The following is a 20,351-nucleotide window of genomic DNA, read 5'->3' as shown; positions in this document are numbered from 1 at the left end:
GGCTGGAAGGGGCCGGGCGTGGTGGCTCACGCCTGTAATCCTAACACTTTGGGAGGCTGAGGCAGGCAGATCACCTGAGGTCAGGAGTTTGAGGCCAACATGGCAAAACCTCGTCTCTACTAAAAATACAAAAATTAGCCAGGCGGGGTGGAGCATGCCTGTAGTCCCACCTACTCAGGAAGCTGAGGCGGGAGAATCGCTTGAACCCAGGAGGTGGAGGTTGCAGTGAGTGGGATCGCGCCATTGCACTCCAGCCTGGGCGACAGAGTGAGACTCCGTCTCAAAAAAACAACAGCAACAACAAAAGAAGGGCCAGAAGGGATGGGACTCCGAAGTAGTGCAGTCTGGTCACTCTCCCAGGTGAGGGTAGATGAACACCCCTGCTGGACAGCCCCAGAGAAGACCCAGCAGTGTGACCCCACACAAAAACAGCCTTTCCTGGAAGGAGGCCAGAGGACAGAGAGAGGAGAATAATAGGACTGGACTTGCTCCTGCTCATCATGGCACCGCTGGCCCCACCTTATACATTCTCACATTCTCCTGGGTCACAATCCCTTCCTGAGCACCTACTCTAGGCCAGGCATAGAGAATCTCACACACACACACACACACACACACACACACACACACACGCACAACAGAACACTATCTCTGTCCTCAAACTTCTTAGGGTTTAGTGAGAGACACGGCTCTTAAGCAAATCATTATCCCCCATGAAGAGCAACACATAGAGGGAGGGACACACCAAGGGCTCTGACAAGACAGGAAGAAGTGGCACCTTCTGCAGGGCAGGTGAGGCTTCAAGATGGAGCTCATAACTGAGCTGGATATTGAAAGGGGCTCCAATTCAGCCAGCAGGGAGTCAGGGTAACAAAAGTTATTCCAGGCCAAGAGCTCTGTGTGAGCAAAGGTTGGTGGCACAACTACCTCGGGCTGTTAGGCCACAGCACAACAGGGGGTGGGGGCAGTGGCAAGCCTGGCAGGGGTGAGGCTGGCTAGAGAGGGCTTGAGGTGCTTTTCCAGGACATGAGCAAAAACTGAGTGTTAGAACATCAACTCCACAGCCCTCATCCCACCTGAGATACCTTGTCCCCTCGGCCCCTGCAGACAAAGTTGTCATCCAGAGTCTCCTTTTAAATGTGACACCCCGAGGAAGAATCACAACCTGATTCATCTACCTGCTCATTACTACCCAGCAAAGGTCTTGGGATGGACTCAAAATGATCTTCCAGTAGGGCTGGACGAGTGTCTCTGAGGGGACAGAGGAATGAAGGAGACGGAAGGACAGACAAAAGGAATGTGATGAGAGGGTAGCAAAGGCCAGCGCTCCCCTCCTCAGGGCAGGAAGAACCTACCAAACTTCATCCGGCTGTGTGTGCAGCATCGTGCCAGGGTGTGGAGGCAGACAGAGGGGTTCCTACCTTCGGGCGGTGTATGGTGTACACGGGCACAGGCTGCTGACCTCCCTGCCATTCAGCCTTGGCACGAAAAGCAATCACTGCTTGTCTTATGGAGAGGACAGGCTCCACAGGAGGGCAGCATGGTATCATGGAAGGAGCAGGCACCGTGTGATCACAGACCAAGGGCTGAGAGGATAGTTCTACCTCTAACTGGCCGGTGTCTCGGGCACTCCATTTCCTCACCTACAAAACTGACAGCACAGTCTCTGCTTGTCAGTGTTGCTGGAACTTTTTAAGCAAGAAAACTAATGTGAAAGCATCTATCCAGTGCCTGGCTTAGAGTGGACCCCATGGCTTGTTCCCTTCCCCTTAGGAGAGGGCGTGCATGTGAATAGTCTCTTTAGGATTTTACTTCCACACGGTCTGAATTTGATTTAACTCTGCGTTTTCCTCCTTGGTGAGGTTGAAATATGTCATTAGTTACTTAATGGCCCTTCAAGCAATGAGGCCTTTATTAAATAGCAGCATGATACCCAGGCAATGAGAATGCGAGCCGCACACAAATCTCTCCCCGCTGCTTTGGTGAAGACAGCTTTCAGCTGCCCCCTGGGTCTCCGTCTCTCTCTGCCTGGAAGGAGATGCAAGAAAGGGGGCACCACTGCCTGGAGGGGACATGTGAGATGGCCCTCTGTGGCTGGAAACCTGGAGATGCCTCTTTGGGCCGCTCCCTCAGCAGAAAGGAGGAGGGTGGTCCCTAGAGAGGAGAGACACCAGCAAGCCTCGCTCTCCCCAGCACTGCTGCCGCCCCCCCAGCCCAGCCCCTAGGTGCAGCACGGGATGAAGGAGAAGGTGCTTGACCTGCCACCCACAAAGATTGTGTGACCAGGGACATGTCCTCTGGTCAGGCCTGATCAGGTACCTGGCCTGAAAAGTGGAACTAATGCTATTCCCCTACTCACTCAGAGGGTTGCGAGAGACTCAGTAAAGTGACAGCGGTGATTCTGCTGCCATTCTGCAATAAAGGACTTTTGAATCCTACCTTGCTGTCTCTGCAGATTGACTCCATCATAAAGCATCACTTCAGTGCTTACTGGACACCAGCTGCTCGCCAGATGTTAGAGACTGAGGAGGAAGCAATGCTCTCTGCCCTCAAGGAGGGTGTCCCCACTTCCAGCTCACCACTGCAACCCCTAAATACACTCCACACCATAGCCCGATGGGTCTTTCTAATATACAAATCAGATTTTTCACACACACACACACACACACACACACACACACACACACCCCTGTTTAAAACCTTCCAGTGTAGGCCTGCATGATGGTATGCACCTATAATCCCAGCTACTCAGAAAGCTGAAGCAGGAGGATCACTTGAGCCCAAGAGTTCGAGGCCAGCCTGGGCAATATAGCAAAACCCAGCCTCTAAAAGTTTAAAATAGATACCTTCCAATGGCTCCCTAGAGGTCTCTGCTTGCAGCTTAGTTCTGTATGACTTGGCTCCTGCATACCTCTCTGATCCCTTCCCTTCACTCTCCTCCCATATCCTGTGATCCAGCCGGAGTAAAATGTTAGCAGTCAGCCAGGCGCGGTGGCTCACACCTGTAATCCTAGCACTTTAGGAGGCTGATGTGGGTGGATCACTTGAGGTCAGGAGTTCGAGACCAGCCTGGTCAACATGGTGAAACCTCGTCTCTACTAAAAATACAAAAATTAGCAGGGTGTGATGGCACACACCTGTAATCCCAGCTACTCGGGAGGCTGAGGCAGGCGAATTGCTTGAACCCGGGAAGTGGAGGTTTCAGTGAGCTGAGATCGTGCCATTGCACTCCAGCCTGGACAACAGAGCAAGACTCTGTCTCAAAAAAATAAAAGTTTGCAGTCTTCTAAACACCCAGTGTTCTCGCTTGCCACCATGCCACAATCCATGCTGAGCCCCTGCCCCCTGCTCCCTTGCTCACCCCTCATCCTCCAGATCCAGCTCAGAGGTGCATCCTAGAGGAGAACCCCTCTGACCCTTAACCTAAGCCAGCCGTCCCTCCCCTCCTCCTTCCCTGTAACATCGTGCTTCCTACACCGGATAGTAATAAGCAGAGAGGGAGCTCTCTGGGGAAGGGACACGCAGGGTGTCATTTCTTTGTTTGCCCAGCGCTTGGCAGGGTCCATGGCACAAAGTAAGGGCTTAGAAAATGTTTGAGGAATGAATGAGAAAATTACTTCAGCCAATATTTATCAAAATCTGATTATATCATCTATCAGGCACTGTGCAGTATGAGGATCCAATAATAATAATAATGAACAAGACAGATGTGGCCCTTGCACTTGTTGAATTTAAAACCTGGTGGGTGGCCAGGGGTGGTGGCTCACACCTATAATCCCAGCACTTTGGGAAGCTGAGATAGGCGGATCACTTGAGATCAGGAATTTGAGACCACCCTGGGCAACATGGTGAAACCCCATCTCTACTAAAATACAAAAAGTTAGCCAGGCATGGTGGCATGCACCTGTAATCCCAGTTACTCGGGAGGCTGAGGCACAAGAATCGCTTGAACCTGGGAGCCAGTGGTTGCAGTGAGCCAAGATTGCACCACTGCACTCCAGCCTGGGCAACAAAGTGAGACTCCATCTCAGAAAATGAAATAAAATAAAATAAAATCTTGTGGGAAAGAAAGAAAATCAAACAAGCAATCACCACAATAAAGTTGATTCATGCTATGATGGGGTCTGAGGGAGCACAAAGCAGGAGCATCAACCCAAGGTGGGGAAGGAAGGAGCCGGGAAGGCTTCTTAAAGAAAGTGAGATTTAAGCTGAGACCTGAAGACAGGGGAAGCTGTAGGCAGGCAGAAAGAAGATCAGACAGTCTATCTAAAGATAGAAACACCTCACCAATCTGGAACACAGCTATCTCATGTATCCAGAAAGTAGCCAGAACCAGGAAAGAAGGCTTAAAGGCTACTTACAGCCAAAATATGTTAAAAAGGCCATGGACCTTACTTGCCCAGAAGCCTCTCATTCACACAAGCCTTTCTCTACCTCCAGGCTGACCTCATCTTGCCTTCCTCTGTCACCCACCATATTTGTACATACTTCCAATAGGGCTCTTAGCAGCCCACAGTGGACTCATCAGCTACGTCTGCTTCCCCCAGCACAGAGCATCCAAGGCCACCATGTGTGGCTTTTTAAGTCATGTACAAGAGTGCCATGATGCTGGCTGGGTGCAGTGGCTTACACCTGTAATTCCAGCACTTTGGGAGGCTGAGGCAGGTGGATCATTTGAGGTCAGGAGTTTGAGACTAGCTTGGCCAGCATGGTGAGACCCCATCTTTACCAAATATACAAAAAATTAGCCAGGTGTGGTGGTGTGCACCTATAATATCAGCAAGTTGGGAAGCTGAGGCAGGAGAATTGCTTGAACCTGGGAGGCGGAGGTTGCAGTGAGCCGAGATCGTGCCACTGCACTCCAGCCTGGGCAACAGAGCAAGGCTCCGTCTCAATTAAAAAAAAAAAAAAAAAAAGAGTGTCATGATGCTGTTCACAGGTAAACATCTTTAACACTTTAACATATGGAATATTTTTATAATTATAAGCTGTATAACAAATGGATTATTCATGATAACAAATGTAAGTTATTGTATAACATATATTGTCATCATGAAGGTACTTGTTGATTTAAACTGGGAATTGAGAAATATTTTGGTTTTGTAAACTAACATCAGATGATTTTATATTTGGGTGGTTTTTTTATTTACAACAAGAATTTTCTGGCAATGGCAGTCATGTCTTATTTTAATAAGCCAGTATGTATTGTTCCCCTTTGACAAATTCAATAATCAAGAGACCATGTGCTGGGCATGGTGGCTCACACCTACAATCCCAGCACTTTGGGAGGCTGAGGCAGGAGGATTACTTGAGACCAGGAGTTTGAGCAACCTGGGCAATACAATAAGACTTTCGTCTCTAAAAAAAAAAAAAAAAAAAAAAATAGCTGAGTGGGTTGGCTTGCGCCTAGTCCCAGCTACTTGGAAGGCTGAGGTAGGAGGATGGTTTGAGCCCAAGAATTTGATATTGTGCCACTGCCCTCCAGCCTGGGCAAGACAGCAAGACACCCTGGTCTCTTAAAAAAAAAAAAAAAAAGACCTTGTTGATGTAACCATATCTAAAATAGTCTGTGTTTCTAAATAGGGATCTGCTTTGACATTTGATAGATGATTGATGAGTCCCTTTAAATTTTTTTAAAAATCCCTCATTGGTATCAGATTCACATTCATATTGTAATTCAATAATCTGCTGTTTGCTTACTGTGGCAGAATATTTTTGAATTTCAAGTTCAAATCAACAATGCTACATAAATATTAATAACCAACATTTATTTATCATTAATAATCCATTGTTGTAACAAATTTGCTATTGATATGTAAGTACTATATTGACGAATTTAATATTCTTTCCTTGAGGAATGGGTGCCTTTTTCTAATTCACACAAAAGAACACGACGGGCGAGTAGGGATCACAGGGATGGTGTCTGATAGTGATGACCCGTGCCTTGCACAAGCCTTGGGCCACAGCAGACATTCAACACATATTTGTTGAATGAATAATAAAGAACTTCCAGGCCTCAAAAGTTAAAAATCACACATATATGCTTTATTTTACCATACCTTCTAGAAATACTTCTGCACAGTTAATGGAAAAGTGTTGCATACATTCTTAGAATAACAGTTCTTAGTGACCAGCTAAAGCTTATTAAACCGTCACACAGCAAGAACCACTTGCCTCTCCCTTCATTCTCTAAACACAGAGCATTTTTCCAAAAAGAACGCCTTAGGAGGAAGAATTTTTCATAGCTGTAATATATCATTAGAGGAACATCTTTGCAACCTGCCTAGAGAGTCATAAAGTTTAGTAATTTCTAAGAAAATGCCATAAAAATCCAGTAAGATGGTAAGGTTTTGTGTAAGTAATCTCAAGCAGAGTCTGAGACTCCTTAAGTAAGGAACAAGTGCACAGGCTAAAGAAAGCTATGTTATCATGGAAAGTAAACCCTTCCAAAACCTAAGGCTTTTGGGCTTACAAACAGCTGGCTCTCTATTTCTGGACTGGGCTTCGCAATGCCAGAGACAGGCATGAGTTCACTGCCTGGAATCCCTTCATGTAATTTCCCTTTAAGGAAAATAGTCATTTAGAAGGTAGAAAAAAATCAGCTCTAGAACCATTATTGATTCCACAGTTCAATTCAATCAGCATCTGTGAATGCCTTCTCTGTGCCAGGCACTGGAAGGACTCAGAGATGAAAAACATCTTTGTGATGATACTCACCCTGAGGCTGGGTATCTTACAGTCTATGGGAAGAGACAGATCATCTTAATCAATAATCTTCCCCATCCACCACCATTCTGTCTGTCCCAGGGCCAACACCTCTCTCCTGAGGTTTATAATCGCATCCTAACTTGCCTCTCTGCCTCCACTCTTCAAGCCGTCTGTAAGCCATCCTCCATAAGGCAACCAGAGCGATCTTTTTAAAAGTGTAGTTATCTTGCTCCCTGTACATGTTGGCAGTGGTCTGGCCTCTGCATGTGGTCTGGCCCCCGACTGTCTGCTGGCAAGGCAAGAATTAGACTGGAAATTCCCATACCAAGCCAGGCCCTCTGAAATGCCACATCCTCAGTGGGTGAAACTGGAAGCAAACCTTCTGTGTTTTGGCCTTGCCTCAGGAAAGGGGAAATAAAAGGAATAAGTCTCTGCTCAGAATGTCTAACCATGATACCTTCCTATCCAAGTATGGAGTCAGAATTCATCCTACACCTATAACCAAAAGAAAAGTCTAACACCAAAAAATGTAGTTTTAAGTGTTCTGGGTAGTAAAGCCCCCTGAGGCATCTGTATAAAAGGAAGATTCTAACTTGAAACCTAAGCCTCAAAGAATGATCAGCAAGTAAAGTTCCAAGGAACATAAGATCACCATCAAAAAAAAAAAAAAGGCCTAACATCTAAATCAGAATTCCAAAAAGACAGAAGAGAAAGAGTGGATGAGAGACAGTATTTCCATAATTGATAAGATACCAAACCTCAGAGACAAGAATCTCAACAAATCCCAAGAAGAATAAATCAGAAGAAATCCTCACCTAGAAATGTCTTACTGACAGCGAAGACATCTAAGACAAAGGGATTTTAAAAACAGCCAGAAGGAAAGACATTTTACTAGCAGAAGAAAAAGTTAGACTGACAACTGACTTCTCAACAGCAAAATGGAAATGAAAAAACAGTGGCATATCTTCAAAGCGCTGAGACCCTATAGCTATCAACTTAGAACAGTATGTACAGCAACACTATTTTTCAAGAACGAGGAGAAAATGAAGGTAATTTTGGACAAATAAAAACTGAGTTTATTAAAACATACTTCCAAGAGAAAGGAAATGACCCCAGAAGGTAGGTCTGAGTTGTAAAATAGAACAGCAAACAAAGAAAATGGCAAATGTGGGTAACTCAAAAGGACACAGACTATATAAAATACCAATAACGCCTAATTTGTGAAGTTCAAAAAAGAATAAGATAGGACTAAAATATTGGACAACAAATGCATATATGTCAGAAGTGATGTGGCCAAAATGAAAAAGCATACTAAAGATCCTTGCGTTGTTAAAAAGAGAATAAAGACAGTAACCTTAGGCTTTGTGAAATTATACACACATATTAAATTTTCTAGAGTAATCAATAGAAGAATAAAAATAGAATATGTAACTTCCAGACTAGTGCAGGGAGAAAATGAACAAGAAAAAAATCAATTAAAAAAGATATGAAATCACAATCACAGAAGAAATTTTTAACATAACTCTTAATAGATCAGACAAAAATCAGGGCCATAAAATTTATATAACACAATCCACAAGTTAATCTAACACACATATGTAAAATATTGGACAAAAATCAGGGCTACAAAACTTACATAATGCAATTCATAAGTTAATCTAACATACATATGTAAAATATTGCTTTCAATAACTAGAGAATGCATGTTGTTTTCAAGCATACATGGAACATTTACAAAAACTGACCATGTATTAGGCCATAAAGCAAAAACCTGCAAAAAAAAAAAAAAAAAAAAAGATGGGAGGAAGGAAAGAAAAAACATCCTCTAACCACAATGAAATTAAGTTAGAAATTAATAACAAAAAGATAAGTAGAAATAACCTTATTTGCTTAGAAATGTTCTTGAAACACAAATCTAAATAACCCATGGGTCAAGGAAGAAATCTTCATGAAAATGTAAAATACATAGAACTACAAGGTGATTTTTTAAATACTGCATAATAAAACTCATAGGTGTAGCTAAAGCAGTAGTTAGAGGCAAATTTGTAGTCTTGAGTGCTTTTATTAGCAAAGCAGCCAACTTAATATTGGAAAAAGAACAACAAAATAAACCTCAAAAAGTAGAAGAGAAGAAGTAATAAAGAGCAGCAAGCCATGAAATAGAAAAAAAGATACAATGGAGATGATCAATAAAGTCAAAAGTTGCTTCTTTGAAAAAACTAATCAAACTGAGATACATATAAAATACTCTAAATGACCCAAGGAAGGGGACTTAGCCTAGCCTGGGGCATGTGTGTGGGAGTCAGGGAAGATACACGGAAAACATGAGGTAAAACTTAATTCTTGAAGGATACGTAAAAAGGTAGCCAAACAAAGGGAGGGAGCATTCAGAGGAGGAAAAACATGAACAAAGGTCAAGAGGAATAGCACAGCATGAAGGCTCAAGCAAACCACATGCAGTGTGGTGTCAGTAGTGCATAAAGTTCAAGGAATATGGGAAATAAGCCTAGAGAAGGTTAGGGCCAAGTGTTAATTTTTTTAAATATTCAACTGAGTCTTCACTATGTACCTGGCACTTTACATGATTATAGCTTTTTATGCTGGCAATACATAACTCCATGAAATATGGTTGTTATTATGCCCATTTTACAGGAAAAGAAACTGAGTTTCAGAGCAAAATATGCCAAAAGTTACACATTGAGTTGTTTCAAACCCCTATCTGTGTAGGTCTAGAGCTCATGCTTACACCCACCAAGACATAATGCATCTTGGGTTGTGAAAAGCGTCATATGGAGCCTTCATAAGGAGTCTGAACTTTGTTCTTCAGGAAAATATTCAAAATTTCCCTGAAAAAAACAAAGGTCATTCTTACGAAGAAAGTTTACAGTACTGTTACAGCTTCCATCAGGTTGCATACTACCTTATGGTGGACATTTGGATTGTTTCCACTTTCTGGCTATTGTGAATAATGCTACTATGAACATTAGTGTACAAGTTGTTTTGTGCACATATGTTTTCGTTTCTCTTGGGTTTCTCTTGGGTATATATCAGGAGAGAACTGCTAGGATGTTTAACATTTGAGGAACTGCCAAATTGTTTTTCAAAATGGCTGCACCATTTTACAGCCCCACCAAGAGTGTATGAGGGTTCCAATTTCCCACATCCCTGCCAACATGTACTATCTGTCTTATTTATTATAGATAACCCAATAGGTATGAAGTGGTATTTCACTGTGGTTTTGATTTTCATTTCCCTAATAGCTAATGATGGCATATGACATTTTAATGCAGCTCTTAATGTACCCCCACCTTTTTTTAACTCCAGAAATATTTTGACAAAACCTAAGAAATCACCTATCAAAACTGGCTGGGTGCAGTGGCTCATGCCTGTAATCCCAACACTTTGGGAGGCTGAGGGGGGTGGAGCATGAGGTCAACAGATCGAGACCATTCTGGCTGACACGGTGAAACCCCGTCTCTACTAAAAATACAAAAAATTAGCTGGGCATAGGTGGCGGGCACCTGTGGTCCCAGCTACTCGGGAGGCTGAGGCAGGAGAATGGTGTGAACCCAGGAGGTGGAGGTTGCTGTGAGCTGAGATCGCACCACTGCACTCCAGCCTGGGCGACAGAGCAAGACTCTGTCTCAAAAAAAAAAAAGAAATCACCTATCAAAACTTTTGGCAATAAAACTGCCAAAGTATGTGAAATGCTTAAGCCCTACCTCTGGGTAGAAGATCAGGGATGACATAAGGAGTTAGAACTAATGAGAAGGTCAAGGATGAGCCAGGCACAGTGGCTCACACCTAGAATCCCAGCACTTTGGGAGGCCGAGGTGGAAGGATCACTTGAGGCTAGGCGTTCATGACTAGCCTGGGCAACATAGTGAGACACCACCTCTTTTTATTTTAAAAATAAAAAAAAGAAGGTCAAGGATAAAGAGAAAGCCAAGCATGTCCACTGAATACATTATTTGAATGTTAAAAAGAGTGAGTTTACATTGTGATATGGCTGTTTCAAATTAGGCATAATGGCCACACCAAAATAGCCATATCAAAATGCCCCACTTTGAACTATGCACTGATGATTAGAATTAAGTATTTGGTGAAGACAGGGCCCATAGGTTGGAGAAGATTCATTTGTTTCACTCTCTTCTCCAGTATTTGTCATTATATTCTTCAAAAGTAAGTATTTATAGGAACCCTCAGAGCTGAGCATAAATTGCTAAAACTATTTTGGAAAGCAATTTGGCCATATATTCCAAAAGCCTTAAAATGTATATTCCGTGTGGTCTAATTATTTCATTTTTGGAAAGTTAGCTTAAGAAAGTAATATGAAATATGCTGGATGCAGTGACACACACCTGTAATCCTAGCAATCTGGGAGGCTCAAGCCAGAGGATCATTGAGGCCAAGAGTTCAAGACCAGCCTGGGCAACATATGGAGACCCCATCTCTACAAAAAATATATATATATATACAAACATTAGCTGGCATGGGGGCACACGCCTTTAGTCCTAGCTAGTTTGGAGGCTGGGGTGGGAGGATCACTTGAGGCCAGCAGTTCAAGGGTGCAGTGAGCTATGTTCATGCTGCTGCACTCCAGCCTGGGCGACAGAGTGAAACCTTGTCTCTAAAGACAAAAAAAAAGAAAAAGAAAAGAACATGAAATATAGGAAGGAAGCACATTCCTGAATAATTTTTAATAGAGGGTTCAATCTAAACATTTAATACCAGGAAAATAAATAATGAAATACAACCCACTGAATGAAATATTTTGCAGCAATTAAAATGACATTAACAAAAAGTTGTATAGCAAGGAAAAATGTTTAAATTATAATGTGGGCATTAATGTTAATGATACAATAAAACTGTATCAGATTTGTAAAACAAAAAAATATATATACCCAGAAGAAATACTGGAAAGAAATGCTTGAACGTGAAAGCAGTCATTCCATCTCAATGGTAGGACTATAAATGTTTTAAAAATATTTTTTCCAAATTTTTAAGCAATGTACAAGGATTATTTATATAAGTGAGAAATGTGCTTTTTAAATAAAACCAACATCCAGGCTCAAAGCCCAGTCCTGCACTGAAGGACTTATGTAAACACTAACTCTGATGTTCTTATTTCTAAAGGGGCCAGGAACTCACGCTCTCTTCAGAGGAGCACTACAGTCCACCAGAAAAAGACCTGGCCTACAAGCCAGGAGAGCCAGCCTCTAGATCTAAGCTGTGTGTCTCTTAACACCTCTGAAGAGTGGAAGAGTAGAAAGAGAACAAACACTGATTGCGTACTGACTTTGCCATACATGTTACATATATGATTAACATGGAATAACCCCCTAAGTACCATGACGCCCCATGTGACAGAACTAATACCTGGTGGGGATTCAAACCCAAATCTATAGATGCAGGGACATCTGTACAACAGAAATAATGAAATCTACCATACTTACTGCACAAAGTCAAAGTCATGTTAGATAAATCTATGTGAAAGTTTCATATAAAATATCCAGTTCCATGGATATGGAAAACTCTAAGCCTCTCCACACAATCTCTTAATTCACTAGGTATTTCATAGCACCTGAAGGCAGAATTATGTGTTTCTTCTGCCTTCTTGAGCTAACAAGTCAAAAGTAATTAAGGACTGTTTTTAGTGAATGAGAAGAATAAATTTTTTAATTGTAATGTGGATCATGCAAGGCAAATGAATATTTGGTAGACATTTAAATAACCAACAGGGGGAAATATTTACAATGCATATGAGATAAAAAGTAACCATAATATTTACAAACCAATAAGAAAAAACATACACAAAACAACCCAAAAGATAAAATGAACAAAAAATAGATTCAGTCATTTCACAGATGAAGCAAGACAAATGACAAATTAACTTATGCAAAAAGTTTAACCTTGTTGACAATCAGAGAAATGTAAATTAAAAGAACACATTTTTACCTGTCAGTCTGGCAAAGATACACAAGATGAATAGTATATAGTATTGGAGCAGATATGCAAAAACAGGCAGTCTCAAACCCTGCTGAGGGTAATTTGATAGTAACAATCAAAATATAAAGCACATATGCCCTTTCATCCAACAATTCCTACGAATTTATTCTACAGAAGTATTTGCACAAATACACACTTAAAATGTCTGAAAAGGCCAGGTGCAGTGGCTCATGCCTGTAATCCCAAAACTTCGGGAGGCCAAGAGGGGGCAGATCACTTGAGGTCAGGAGTTCAAGACCAGCTTAGCCAACATGGTGAAACCCCATCTCTACTGAAAATACAAAACTTAGCTAGACATAGTGGCACACACCTGTAATCCCAGCTACTCTGGAAGCTGAGGCATGAGAATTGCTTGAACCTGGGAGGTGGAGGATGCAGTGAGCCAACATAGTGCCACTGCACTCCAGCCTGGGTGACAGAGTGAGACTCTGTCTCAAAAAAAAAAAAAAAAAAAGAGTCTGAAGGGTGATGTTAATTGCACCACTCTTTGTAATAGCAAAGAAAACACGTAGAAACAACAACTGTCAATAAATTGTGGTATATAAAATGGACTATTAGGTTGTTAAAATGAAATGAATCTATATATACTAACAGAGAAAGATGTATATGAGGTACTGCTAAAACAGCAGTTGCCAAACACTATCTATATGGTATAACTGCAGCATTTTAAAAAATGAAATAGCTGCTGGGTACAGTGGCTCACATCTGCAATCTCAGCACTTTGGGAGGCCGATGCAGGAGAATCACTTGAGCCCAGGAGACTAGCTTGGGCAACATAGCACAATGCTGTCTCTACAAAAAAATATGAAAAATTAGCTGGGCATGGTGTGCACCTGTAGTCCCAGCTCCTGGGGGGCGAGGGTTGCTGAGGTGGGAGGATGGTTTGAGCCCAGGAGGTGGAGGTTGCAGTGAGCCGAGATTGCGCCACTACACTCCAGCCTGGGTGACAGAGCAAGACCCTCTCTAGAAAGAAAAAATAAAATATGTGTATATTTATATTTATATACAGCATATATTTGTATCTCTACATGTGATATCATGGTGGTAATTAGCACAGTTTACCAAATAGCCTGATTCTCCTCTTTACACCCTCACGGTGGGATTGCACATCCCCCATCCCTCTGAGGTTAGCCATGGCCCTGTAACTTGCTTCAGCGAATCAAATGTGAGCCGAAGTGATGCATCACTTCTGGGTAGACGTTTTAAAAACCAGTGCAAATTCACCACCACATGCTCTTTTCCTCCCTCAGTGACTCATGAAAGCAGGTGTCACAATGGGAGACCACGATCTCAATAACCAAGATGATGAGAGACCCCTGCTCCCCAACCCCACCAGCGCCCATTGAACCCATAGCATGGGCAAGAAATAAACTTTGGTTGTATTAAGCCACTGCTCTGAACTCTTAAGTCACCTCATGTAAAATGACCAGATTCATCTTCCTAGATGTATAAATTCAGAAACCTTTTATTGGGAACAGAGCTTTTGTGTATACAATCACACAATTATTATTATAACCACCTTATGAGGCATTATTATCTCTAGTGCACAGATGAAGACCAGGGAGGTTGGCATGCCTAAGATAAGATACACACTAATGTCAGAGCTAAAGCTGGAACCTAAGTCTTCAAGTCTACTAGTTTTGTTTGTTTGCTTTTGAAAGTTATCCCACCGCCCTGTCATAAGTACAGATGGTTCCTAAAGATCCACTAGTGGTTCCCTGGTATTTGCAGCTCCTTTAAGGAATTAAAGACATTTATGAAATTGGCTGGGCACAGTGGCTCATGCCTGTAATCCCCGCACTCTGGGAGGCTGAGGCAGGTGGATCACTTGAGGTCAGAGTTCAAGACCAGCCCAGACAACATGGTGAAACCCCATCTCTACTAAAAATACAAAATTTAGCTGGCCATGGTGGTGGGTGCCTGTAATCCCAGCTACTCAAGAGGCTGAGGCAGAATTGCTTGAACCTGGAACGCAGAGGTTGCAGTGAGCAGAGATCGTGGCACTATACTCCAGCCTGGGTGACAGAGTGAGACTCCACTTCAAAAAGAAAAACAAAAAAAATGTTGCCCAGGCTAGTCCTGAACTCGTGAGCTCAAGCGATCCTCCTGCCTCAGCCTCCCAAAGTGCTAGAATTGCAGGTGTGAGCCATGGCTCCTGATCGAGAAATACACTTTTGAAAAGAGTTAAGAGAATTTTTTTTTATCTCACAGAGTTTTAAAAAATGTTAATACAAAGATTCAAGAATAAATATGCTTTCTTACTAGCATGACTTGTTATTTCTTCTTTCATAAGTCAGAAATGAGAAAAGATAGTTTTATTTGTTACATGTATAAGTTCTACCACTTTCCAACCTAGAATTATCAACTATTTAAAATAATATGTTCAGTACATCAGAAAGTATCTGAAAATAATCAAGCCAGATATAAAAGACAAAAAAATTGCTAAGTTATTACTTATGACACCAAGCTTATAATCCAACCATTCACAGATGCTATACACAAAGAGAAGGGAACTAGACCGGGTATGGTGACCTGTAATCCCATCACACTGGGAGGCTAAGGTGGGAGGACTGCTTGAGCTCAGGATCTCAAGACCAGACTGGGTAATACAGCAAAATCCTGTCTCTACTAAAATACAAAAATTAGTTGGGCATGGTGGCCTGCACCTGTAGTCCCAGCTACTTGGGAGGCTGAGGTGGGAGAATCACCTGTGCCCAGGAAGTCAAGGCTGCAGTGAGCTGTGATTGCACCACTGCATTCCAGCCTAGGAGAGAGAGTGAGACCTGAGTTTTTTCCTCCATGCCTTGCTACCTGTGCTGCCCCACAGGGAATGGAGGGAGCTGAGGCTGAAGAAGCAGGGATGGGTCAGAGCATAAAGGGCCTGCATGCCATATTATGGAGAAGATGCTTTATCTCACCAGCAATGCAGAGTCCCCGTACAGTTTTTAAAAACACAGTGACGTAAGATTTGTTTTCCACACAGATCACTCTTCTTGTGGAGGTGTAATTTAATCCTCAATTCTTCAATTTCATCTAAAGCCCACATTGATCCACCCTCCTCTCCCAGAAATTCATGTACCCCAGGTTAAGAACTCCTGTCCAAGAATAAGATAACAGCAGCAGGAACAATGAGAGGATTAAAAAAAAAAAATTCCAGAAGATGCTAATCTAAAGGAAGTGATGACTGCATGGAATCAGTAGGGAATGAAGAATTCAGGTTTCTAGCTCTGATGTTTCAACAGACGGTGGTGTCACAACTAAGATAGGAAATATAGGAGAAAGAGAAACACTTTTAAAACTACAAGAATGTAGTTTTTTAAAAAAAAATCTTAGATATGTTCTGAAAAATGTGGCATAAGCCTGATCCTATTTCCCCAGTGAATTCCACAATAACCTCCACAATGTTTTCAACTGACAGCGTTTCACTAATACTTTATCTTTCTCTACTCCCTTCTGTTCTTCAATTAGCTAATTAACTAAAAACAAATCTGCACATGCTAGAAGGCCTAAAGAATTTTTTTTTTTTTTTTTTTTGAGACGGAGTCTCGCTCTGTTGCCCAGGTTGGAGTGGAGGTAGTGGCACAATCTCCACTCACTGCAAGCTCCACCTCCCGGGTTCACACCATTCTCCTGCCTCAGCCTCCCAAGTAGCTGGGACTACAGGCGCCCACCACCACGCCCGGCTAATTTTTTGTATTTTTAGTAGGGACGGGGTTTTACCATGTTAGCTAGGATGGTCTCGATTTCCTGACCTCATGATTTGCCCACCTCAGCCTCCCAAAGTGATGGGATTACAGGCGTGAGCCACCACGCCCGGCCAGAAATATTTCTATTTTTAAAAATTCCTTTCTGGATTGTGCATAATCACTGCCTAATATGTTTGGTAAATCTGGTAAGTTCTTACATCATATCTGTATTTACAGAGACCCTTTGCTGACCACCTCCTGCCTTTATCCCACCCGAGTCAGAAAGTGAGACCTCCAGCAGAAGCCTTTTTACCTTTGACAGTTCTCCCAGGTCAGGCCGCACCCAGCCCAGTTTGTCCAGCACACACTCGTCAAACTTTGCCTGGTGTTTGCGTCAGTGACGAAATAACTGCTGGCCAGTATAATCAATGCAAGTCCAATATTCTGTAAAAGGCTCTGCACAGTGACGTTTTATCTGCCTGGAAAAGAAAGCTGGGTTAGGGGCATCTCTTTGCAAAACAATGAAAAACAGAAAAGTGAGAAAAAAATAGGTACAGATCTCAAATACATAGCCTTGCTTTTTGAAAGGTATGTGAGTACATATTCTTACCTCACTTACAAGACAACTTCAGGATCCTCAATTTGAGAACAAGTTAGTAAACAAAAAAGATTTCTGAGGTAGAAAACCTAATTTCTTTATATAGTAAGAAGAAAAGAGCGTAGCCTAATGCACGCCTATTTTACTCAGAGGGGAACTCCTTACTTGGGGCCTATTTATTCTTTTCTTCAGATCCAATTCCTCTAAGGGTATCAGCTTAGCAAATTTAGAAGAGAAGGAGGCATAATTAAATCATGGACATGCTGATAGAAGTCAAACGCGACAGACAACGGCAAAGGAAGAGACAGAATTATAAAAAGCAAATACACAAACTAACAAGCAGAAGATCCTGGGATCATTCAGTATAAAGACAAACTGTACTCCACTCCTCAAAAGCTCAAGGTCCTCATTTTATTTACGCATTGAACAAAAATAGATATTAATCCTTGCTATCAAGAACAAAGTTATATTATATTTGGTATTCTCTGTTAAGAAGCAGGCTAGCATATAATTCATTCTGTGGCCATCAAAAATGGCTAGAGAAAATTTAACTTCTGTGTATAAAAAGAATAAGTTTCAGTTTTTTGCAAAATCCTCCTTATCTTATCATTCAACCCTGCTAGTATGCATGTTCAAGCAAGAATAAAATACCATCATTTTATGTAAAAGCCATACTTGAGGCAGTGAAATTCAGAACACCTCTTTCTCCCAATGAAATAATAATTTTATTATTTAAGTGCTTACCTGTCATACTCCAGAAATCTAGCTACACTCTCACATGAATCTTGTTTAACATGGATCAGGAAGGAAGGATCTCAGAGATGGCTTAAGGAAGTATACAGTGAAAAATCTGCTTTCCACCCTGCCCAATAAGCCACTCAGTTGCTCTCCTAGAGGTCCACCAATGTCACCAGCTTCTTAGGTTTCCCTTCCGGGTATACTAAGCATAACCTGCACCCACATAACTTCTACTCAAGAATCACTTTGGTAGAAAGCAACCATTTCCAATGGGAGTTTTATATTCCTCCAAAACGCAGCAGCAGCAGACGGGCTGCAAGCCACTACTCTAGTAGCACAGATCCCTGTTCTGGACCCTGTTACCCATACCTAACAATTATCTACTAATGCCTAAAACCAGCAACTTCAGCAGTGAGAAATTCCTCTATGGAGGCAGTTAGGCACCTTGGGAATTTGTGAAATCCAAACATTCCTTAAAATGTACTACCACTGGGCCATGGAAAAAATGCTTTGCAAAAGTTCTCTTAGAAAATAAAAATTGTTTAGGCTGGATGCTGTGGCTCATGCCTGTAATCCCAGCACCTTGGGAGGCCAAGGTGGGTGGATCACTTGAGGCCAGGAGTTCAAGACCAGCCTGGCCAACATGGCGAAACCCCATCTCTACTAAAAATACAAAAATTAGCCAGGCAGGTGGCACACACTCGTAACCCCAGCTACTCAGGTGGCTGAGGCACGAGAATTGCTTGAACCCAGGAGGCAGAGGTTGCAGCGAACAAAGATCACGCCACAGCACTACAGCCTGGGTGACAGAGTGAGACTCTGTCTCAAAAAAAAAAAAGAAAAATTGTTTAAATAAACACACACACACACTCAATCTCGCTGGCAATCAAATCAATGCAAATTGAAACATTTGCACCTCCCAAATACTGCAAATTAAATATTTGCACCTCCCAAATATTTAAATACTATGCATACCAGAATCCAGCGCTGAGGACAGCATAAATTGATCCAACATTTAAAAAACAAAAGCATTTGCTGGGCACGGTGGCTCACGCTTGTAATCCCAGCACTTTGGGAGGCCAAGGCAGATGGATCACAAGATCAGGAGACTGAGACCATCGTGAAACCCCGTCTCTACTAAAAATACAAAAAATTAGCTAGGCGTGGTACTGGGTGCCTATAGTCCCAGCTACTCGGGAGGCTGAGGCAGGAGAATGGTGTGAAGCCGGGAGGCGGAGCTTGCAGTAAGCCAAGATCATGCTACTGCACTCCAGCCTGGGCAACAGAGCGACACCCCACCTCAAAAAAAAAAAAAAAAAAGCGATACAGTTCAAGAGCCATAATGATGTTCAAAGCCCTTTATAGAGTAAACTCACTGTTAGGAAATTTATGCCAAGGAATTATTAACTGATGAAAATGATCTATACGCAAAGGTAATCACTGCAGATTTATCCAAAATAATCAAAAACTGAAATCAACAATGATGTTCAATAACAGGAATTGGTCAGGTACGTTATGGTTGGTTTATCCACTGATGGAATAATATATAACCATTAAGAATGATGATCATGGCCAGGTGCGGTGGCTCACACCTGCAATCCCAGCACTTTGGGAGGCCAAGGAGAGCTGATCACTTGAGGTCAGGAGTTCAAGACCAGCCTGGCCAACATGCTGAAACCCCATCTCTACCAAAAATACAAAAAAATTAGCCAGGCGTAGTGGCGCAGGCCTGTAGACCCAGCTATTCAGGAGGCTGAGACATGTGACTTGCTTGAAGCCAGGAGGCAGAGGTTGCAGTGAGCCAAGATCACACCATTGCACTCCAGCCTGGGCAACAGAGTGAGACTCCGTCTCAAAAAAAAAAAAAAAAAAAAGATGATCATGAAGACTATATAGCAACTTCGAAGAATGTTTCCAATAATATCAAGTGAAAAATGAATTTCTCAATGTATACATACTATGATTATAACCACAAAAATATCTTTGCATAGGGACAGAGACAGCAGATGCAAGAAAGGAGGAAAGCAGCTACTGTGCTAAGGTATCTATTTTTTTTCTCTAACTTCATTGTAGTGGACATCGGTGGTTTCTGCCTAGCCAGCAGTCATTCCCCATTCTTCTGTAACATCCTTCTAATTTTCCTTTGGGAACAACCCCTCCCTGTCTCTCAGCAATGTGGTTTGGATGAAGCTAAGTCCACTCCCCATCTCAGGCCTGACCAATTAGAGCTTTTTATCTCCTGAAGCACAAGTGATGCAATGATACGTATACGAAGTCCGCCAGCCAGGACAATTAGACTCAGTTCAGGAGCTTCTGCTCACTTCTGGATAAAGGGCACACTTTGTCTAGGTTTGCTAAGCAAGTATCAACAGAACAGCAACTCGAGTGGCTGGTGGCCATTTTTGGTACAGCAAGGTGAGAGTCTTTCTGAAATGAGGTCAACAGAGAAAACCAGGACTAAGAGATTGTGAAAAGAGGAGAGGCAAAAAGACATCAAGTAGTTGTGAAATTATTTAAGCCCTTGAATCCAGCCCTGCCTGATGCCAGGCCTATTTCTGGACTTCAGAGTTACAAGAGCCAATTTCCTTTGAGTTCACTCTCTCTCCTTTTAA

At 42.3% G+C, this 20,351-nt stretch overlaps 1 pseudogene; it reads right to left on the bottom strand.

Annotated features, from left to right (window-relative positions):
* Positions 1 to 20,351, bottom strand: part of LOC129528751 (NADH dehydrogenase [ubiquinone] 1 alpha subcomplex subunit 8-like) — a 67,194-nt pseudogene that overhangs the window by 38,925 nt on the left and 7,918 nt on the right.

The sequence above is a fragment of the Gorilla gorilla genome, chromosome 20 (assembly GCF_029281585.2).
Source record: "Gorilla gorilla gorilla isolate KB3781 chromosome 20, NHGRI_mGorGor1-v2.1_pri, whole genome shotgun sequence".
In the NCBI taxonomy this organism is placed as follows: Eukaryota; Metazoa; Chordata; class Mammalia; order Primates; family Hominidae; genus Gorilla; species Gorilla gorilla.
Note: the sequence above shows the minus strand (reverse complement) of the source record. Positions and strands in the feature narration are given on the sequence as shown.